Raw genomic sequence first — 8,377 nt, forward strand, 5'->3', positions numbered from 1 at the left:
CTAGGAATCTAGCAGTAGCGGATTAGAGTTAGTTTGTGGAGCTAGGAATATAGCAGTAGTGAATTATAGTTAAAGGCTATGTCTAGACTGTGTACCTTACAACGGCACAACTGTGCCACTACAGCTGTGCTGCTGTAAGATCTTCCATTTAGCCGCTCTTTGCTGGCTGGTAGAGCTATGAGTGACGGTAGCTTTGTTGGCAGGAGAGCGTCTCCTGCCAACAAAGCGCTGTCCACACTGGTGCTTTTCGTCAGTAAAACTTTTGTCAGTCAGGGGGGGTGTTTTTTCACATCCCTGACTGACAAAAGTGCAGTGTAGTCTATTCTGTATTTTTGGTCTGGCTCTGCAGTGATTTAGTTAATAGTGCGTCTGACGAAGTGGGTATTCACCCACGAAAGCTTATGCTCCAATACATCTGTTAGTCTTAAAGGTGCCACAGGACTCTGTTGCTTTTTACAGATCCAGACTAACACGGCTACCCCTCTGATACTTAGTTAATAGTGTTGTCATTGTGAGCGAGTTGTCTTTGACAGAGAACACAAACTCTGGTGTCCAAACTCATCACCCATAACCCCTCGTTAACCCAGAAACAATAACATAACGTAAACCTCAGCCTAAACTTCTCCAAAAGTCACCATTCTTAGGCCTCACCTGTAGGATCTCCTCTGTCCTAGCTCTCTAGTTTCCTCTTAATATGTTGATGGGATCTAACTGGATTCAGAGCAGTAATTGCACCAAATCTTACACCGGGTTTTAGCATCCAGAGTGATCCTTCACAGGCTCAGTCTGTTGCCCTGCATATATCATTGGGCTTCAAAGTTATCGCCCATGGAGCTGAATGAAGAAGTTCACCTTTTTAAAATGATCAGGTTGTTGCCAAAGACCCCTGAAGGCAGCACTGAAAGGATCACAGACAGTACGTTGTCTTCACAAAAAGAGGAGCTGGAAGTTTAATTTCTTGAACTGAAAAGCTTAAATTCTGAGGAATGTTACAAAGGTGTTAGGGATGGATGAATTTGTAGGTGGGCTTCATCTGACCTATAGGTTGGAAATTTGACACCCCTGGGCTTAAAGGATAAGAGCCTAAGGCCTTTAGAAGGAAGAAAGGTTGAATTTAGGATAGGTCACATGAGCTAGCTAGGTTGACCTAAACTTGACCACTTTTCCTGGTCTAGACAAAGCCCGAGGCTATGTCTTCCTTGCCAAAAAAGGTGGTGGTGGGTGGGTTTCACTGTGTGCTAGCTATCTCGCTGTAAAATTCTAGTGGAGAAAAGGCACAGGCAGTTGTTGCTGCAATGTAGCTAGGTGAGGTCAACACTACACTTCCCACCCAAGCTTGACCTTGCCTAGCCTCCTTGTGGTAAAAACTACAGGCTCTTGTCTTCTCTAGGACTTTGCAAGGAGATAGCTAACGTGCATTGGTTATCTTGCGGTAAAAGAACACCTTTGTTTTTTGGCAATGAAGGTGTATCCAAAAGGGAAGCTGTTGATGTTCCACTGTGAGAGTTCTTCCAAATGGGTAGTTTTGGGTCTCTCCCGCCTTCAAACCCCTTGCCAGCTGATTTTGTGGCTGGGAATAAATTCCAGGGTATAACAATAACGTCCAGCATATGACAACCAGGGATAGTTGTATATGTAACCCAATGGAAAACAAAAGAGCTGATGGAGAGGCAGAAAAAGAATGAAAGAGATGAGCTAGAGCCCAAGTCTGCCATGTTCACAGTGAGACCAAATAATTTTGTCATTTATATGTAACATCACATACATTTCCCAGGGAAGCAAAATGTTGAAAAACATTCCTCCTTGCTGAATTTTTGTCTGTGATCATTGTGCATAGCTGCGGGGAAAAATCGCTAGGTTTTTTTAACCTTTTTTAAGGCAAAGTTACAATAAAATGTTAACCTACTACGTAGTACGTAACTTTTTGCTTATTCAGGATCGATCAGATTAATATTCAAAGAACCTGGCTAAAGATTTTGGCTTGCTGGCTCGTGAGCCCTCCTCTTAGTATGCTAAATGACCAAATTTCTAAATACCCCACCCTCTTTTTTTTTTTTTTTAAATACATCGGAAATATTTGACAGCCATTCATGTTAAATACATTGTCAGTTGTATCTAATGTTGTTTTTGTGAAAAGAAATAATGAAAATATGATGTCCACAAATACATCTGTATATGTTTAGGCCCCAACCCTGCATTCATTATGACTTACCCTCTTCTTGACCATCCTACTGATTCATTTTTGCCCCAGTTATCTGGTGGTAGACCAAGATGCAGCACTCATTCTTAGTCAGGTGCTGGTCCTATACACAGACCTATCATGGAATTTACAAGACTTGGAAAACTACCAACAATGTTATGCAAATTCTGAAGAATTGTAGCCTGTGGTGAATGAGTAACACCATTTAAAGAAAAGGAATAGAATTCTAACTGTTGATCAGGACCCTAACCTGATCCCAGCTCTGTTGTTTCCTCTGGATTACACATCATACTCTAATCTGGATTAACCCCCCCCACACACACACACTCCAAATCTCTACAACTGGTGATTCCTATTCTCAGTACTTCCTTTTCCCCTCTTCCTTCCCAGCCCACCTGAAGCTCTGCCCTACCCTGCAATGTGCTGCCAGTGTTTTAACAAGGGTCCCCTCCCCATTTAGTTTATGATATAACCCCAGCACCAGGGGTGCATGTAACAGCTTGGAGAAGAAATGAGAGTGATTTGATCTAACAATTTATTTTCCTGTTTAGGCAAAAACGCTGTCTCATACCCATGATCAAGTAGGGGGAAGCAGCACCACTGGGCAAAATATACTAAGGGCCATGCTTTATTCCTTAGAAATGTGCAAAGTTTATTGGTAGCATTTATTATTTAAGGACATTTTGTCCTATTTTCTATGCAGAACTCTAAGCCCCTCCCAATATTTAAAACACACAATTAAAAATCTACAGTTATCCAACTCATCAATTTTTTCCAGTTGCAAAGTTTCTAATGAAGTCTCCCACAATAACTAGAGCTACTGTACCCAAATATGTCATGAGGCCCCACCTAAATCATTGTACAGGCTCCAGTCCCCTCACCGACGGACATGCAACTGCCCTAGAATGCCTGCTAGGAAAGATAAGTCTTTCAGTGGGCTCAGAAAGTTAACAAATCAAGGAAGGAACAGAATTCCAGAGTCAAGTCTCCTCATGAAAAACACCTGCTCTAGCTTGTAGGGCCTCCAACGATCTCAGCTCTGTTAGTATGGCCCAGTGAGAGAGGCAATCCTTCAGGTAATGGGTTCCAAACCATTCAGGGATAAGAACAGATCCTTGAACTCCATCCAGAAACCTATCATGAGAGAGTGTAGCACCCAGAGGCATCAGTGTTACAGCTTCTTGTATGATGCACTTTCTGCCCTAGCTTGCACCTCCAAGTGATCTCAATGCGCAATCCCCATGTGCAGTGCATTACAGCAGTCCAGTTTTGAAGTGACAAAGGTGTGGATGATGGTAGCCAGGTCTACACCAAAGGAAAAAGGCCACATTCTTCTGGCCAGATGTTCAAGGAGGGGGAAAAAAGAACCTTTCTGGGTACAATTGTTGTTTGATCATCTAATAACATCTGATCCTATACTGAAACTCCAGGAATCGAACCTGATCTGTGAATGGCAGGTGCACTGCCCCAACTAAAGGTGTGGCTATTTCCATTGCCACTTCTGATTGTTTCCCCTAATACCACTTCAGTCTTATCTGAATTAAGTCTGAGTCAACTCAGCACCATCCACACTCTGATTCTGGGTTATTGGTTTCTCTGCACCAGTCAGATCCAATGTGGTGGAGTATCCTTGTCATACTGAACATACTGCAGCCCATGTTTTCTCACTAACTCTCCTAACAGCCTGTTATCAATGCTGAACAGAAAAGGTGATTATACCAAATCCTATAGGAGAGAGCTTTGGGGACAGAATAATTGTCCCAAACCACCCTTTGGGACCTCCCAAGATGGCTCCCAATAGAACCATTCAAGAGCAATCCTGTCCGTTCTTGTTAGTTACTGAAGCAGTCCCAACAAAACTTCATGGTTAGAGATATCAAAGGTAGCTGAAGTTACCTGCTGCAGCTAATCAGATCCCCCTCTAGACCAGTGGTTCTGAAACTTGGGCCGCCGCTTGTTCAGGGAAAGCCCCTGGCGGGCCGGGCCGGTTTGTTTACCTGCAGCGTCTGCAGGTTCGGCCGATCGTGGCTCCCAGTGGCTGCCGTTCGCTGCTCCAGGCCAATGGGGGCTGCGGGAAGCGGTGTGGGCCGAGGGATGTGCTGGCCACCCTTCCTGCAGCCCCCATTGGCTTGGAGTGGCGAACCGCGGCCAGTGGGAGCCGCGATCGGCCGAACCTGTGGACGCGGCAGGTAAACAAACTGGCCCGGCCCGCCAGGGGCTTTCCCTGAATAAGTGGCAGCCCAAGTTTGAGAACCACTGCTCTAGACTTCTGCCATGAGCACTCTCGCCATTTCCCTGTATGCTTCATCCAGCACAAGTCATCTGTAAATCATGGTGAACTGTGGGAGCAAAACCAGCAAAGAGGGTGTTTAGGAACCACTTATAACTATGATAATGGACTAATGATTTATGTAGTCCTACCAAACACTTCCGCTGAAAGCCAGTGGAGACTGGCCATTCTTAGTAGCCAGTGCCTTTCTTCTGGAATTTTCTCAAACGTGTCTAAACCTGGTTACCTTTAGGGGTATTGATCCATCAACCAATGAAATCCCAATGAGAAAGTTCCATTGACATGGTTGGGTGCAGGAGCCAGCTCTTAGAACCCAATTGTCTTTGTCCAGGCTTTTCACTAACTTTGAAATCTCCTGTAATTTATCCTACTGATTGGCTTCTCCCTCTCTATCCTTTAAGGCTGATAACTTGATGTTGCAGAGCATTAGTATATGCTACATGTTTGGGGGACGTGTTCATGGATGCTATGATGGGTCTACTGATGATTGGCTATTTGTTGCCATATGTAATGTTTTTAATTTGACAGGGAGAGACTAGGTGCTTAGAGACCTTAGCATGGCTAGGGAGCACACCTCAGGTTCTGTCTACACTACAAACTACAGCTGTCTTGTAACCAAATGAGTTGTCAACTGTATTGTCATGGAGTCTTCAACACAGTTGTATTTATAGTATGGATTGTTTCATACAATAACTTGGAAAAACGTGATCTTATCCGCAAGTTTTTTTTAAATTGCAAAAGTCCCTTTATCATTTATTTTCATTGGGGAATTTACTTCTAGGTGAATGACATTGATCTGTGATAGCTGACCTTTAGCTCAGTCTACACAACTCCCACCGTGATTAATTACTGGTTAGGCAGGCCCTGACGTGATGAGAACTACTGCTTTGTGGATTACTTGTAGACTACAGTTAATTTATGGATTATTTTCAATTTGCTCATAGGGTCTGGACTACTGTACAGGTGTAGTTGTATTATCGGATGTCCAGTAGAGTTACATTAGGTTTGGATCTGTTCTGAGTCTGCTTCTAATAAGAACCGTAATCTGTTAGTTTAAATGTCTGGATAACCTTCCTATAAACACCTGAATTTCTAGGTGCTAATCTGTACAAAGCTTTTGAGATGTCCCCACTGTGGGTTGCTGGTTGTGTTCATTATAGTACATCCCTGTGGTGCAAAAGATGTACACTCAGTTTATGCCACAGAGTACACAGGAGCCGTTGAGACAATTTACAGAGAGAAGAAATGTACTATAGGGTACAGACAGACGATACTATTTCCTTGTAATATTAGAAGCTATGAACCTTGATCTGATATAGTAGCTGGATCATAAGGACTATTATTAGAATTGAATATGGTCTGGATTACCATACTAATTAAAGTGCATGGAAACCTTGATATTTTAGTTTTCTCTTTTAGACTTGCATTAGGACTGGATCCTAGCATAATATAAATCTATGGGAAATTGCAAAGGTTATTTCTGCTGGTCATATCCTCCCTTTTCCTTAAAGGGTCTACATATTATTTAAAGCAGTAAAAAATGGCGTGGATTTTTAAAATTTATTTAAGTTGTGTTACATGGTTCTTTTCTTCTCAATTTTTGATCATACAGCAAACGGAGAGACAAGTTCTCTGCTAGTGTCAATGGGCAGAGCTCTACTGACTTCAATGGAGTTTCGTCCATTTCCACCGGCCTAGGCTTTTGGTCCAGAATGTTTTAGATAATGTCCCATAAAAAGAAGGGATCGAGTGTTGGAACCAGAAGCTTCCAATGACTGCTGGAAGTGGTAGGTGGAACTGGACAGTGGGACATAAGAAATCTGAAAGAAGTAGAGTTACAGCAGAAGGGCCTGCTTGAGGAAGAGGGAGATGGGGAACCAAGAGGGAGGGGAGGACAGGAGTAGGACAATGTATATGGATAAAGAACCATGCTGGGGATGTGAAACTGAGCAAAATAAAGAGCAAAAGAAAAATCAGTCCTGACTAGAGAGAAAGTGGCAGAGAAAAACAAATGGTGAAATCAACCCATACCTATATATAAATACAAGTATCAGCTTCTGTTTTTTCACCCCCATTCTGCATTTATGCTGGAGGAAGGGTTTGAACTGCTGCCTAATCTGCCTGTTGACTAAGTATACAGATATATATATTCCTTTCCACCCCCCCAGTTAAATGCATTTGACAATAATTACTTCTAAGTGCAAATGGGGCTAATGCAGAGGTGTTTATATATTGGGACCTGCAGTCACTGCAAAAACTATCAGAATAGGGGACTCAGGGTCATCTATTCAGTTGGACTAATATTTAATTGGTGCAACATTAAGTTTTCCATAAAGTTAAATTAGGATCATGGTAACCTCTGGCGATCTGAACTTGCAGGGACATGCATGCTCTTTAAATACCATTGCAAATTGCATTGTCTGTTTTTTCAGCATGTATTTAAGATAACTCTTTTGTTTTCTAGGCTAAAGTGGAAATAGTCTCACTGGCTGAGATACTATAGTTACTTGGGTTGGAATTCAGCCTCAAAACCACAGACACCAAATCAGTGTGTGTGGAATTTCCACATATTGCAAGAAATTAAAGCCTGTACATGGATCTTTGGAATTCTGTTTTCTACAGAATTTGAGCTTTCAAATTAAAAAACAAGTTTTAAGGCATTGACGTTGCAAAGAAAGCCTTCAGAGTGTGAAGTGATACTGGGTTGCCTGCCTATAATCAGCCTTAAACAGCAGCAGCAAGAGATGTGTTAATTGTTTCAATTCATCTCACTAGCATGTTAACTGGAGTCCATTGACTTCCATGGGAGCCCAGTTAGGCCAGAGCTGAGTGCTTTTGAAAAATTTCACCCTAAACTGCCGTAACTGAATTTTTGAGTTAATGTGCTATTGAAATGAACAGGGTCAATGAACACTTCATTTGCTGCTATTGTTAAAGGCTGTTTCCAAGTACTTCTGCATCACTCTGCACTCTGAAGAAATCAAAAAGTTAACAGTTCAGGATGGGAGTTTCAAAAGTGCTCAGCTGGGCCCTAATTCTGCTCGACAGGACCAGAGTTACACAAAGCTGAGTCTTTGAACCTCCTACTCCTAAATATGTTGTCACTGCAAAATTAAATTGAGTCTTAGCCCAAATCCCCCTTACCACCAGCCTACCACCACAGAAAATCCTTTTACTTAAGTTTGTAGGTGCTTTAACCCTGGGCTAGCTTACCTAACCAGGGTGGGTATGGGTTGGAGGGCCTTCCCACAATTCCCTCCAAGTCACCTGAAATTGACATAACTGGTTGGGAACGAATCGTATAGTGTTTCACCACAGAGAACCATGAGATATGCGCCCAGAGACTACATGTGCGAATGCAGAAACAGTGAGGATACAGAACAGTCTCGCCTGGGTTAACCTATCCCAGGTGATGAGACCCAGATACCAGTCACCCTGGTTACCTGTGCAGTGAAGACAGACCCTAAATGCCAACTCTTTTGTTGTCAGTACTCTTAGTAGAGTCATGTCTCTGCTAATGTTGTATCAGGTAGCAGAGCTTTTCAGCTCCAAGGATTTCCTCACCCCTTCCTAGGGCAAGCAGATGCCTCTGTTTATTAGAAAAGTCCTGGGTTTGCCATATTTTCAGTATAATCGTATGCCCCTCTCCTTACCTTACAGCTATTTATACTTTACTGTGAACCACTTGCTGGCCTCTACAATTAATTATGTGCCAAATGAGATATAAAGGAGTTGGGCATCCCAAATCCTGGTGTTGCGTGATCTAGCCAAGTCTGGGACCTGGCAGTTCCCAGATTCCTGTTAGCTCAGTAGGTTGGCAGCCAACTGGGCCCTAACCTTTTCATTTAGTTGAGAAGAGGCCTCAGGATGTCTATATAGGAGATCAA

The sequence above is a fragment of the Trachemys scripta genome, chromosome 9 (assembly GCF_013100865.1).
Source record: "Trachemys scripta elegans isolate TJP31775 chromosome 9, CAS_Tse_1.0, whole genome shotgun sequence".
Lineage (NCBI taxonomy): Eukaryota > Metazoa > Chordata > Testudines > Emydidae > Trachemys > Trachemys scripta.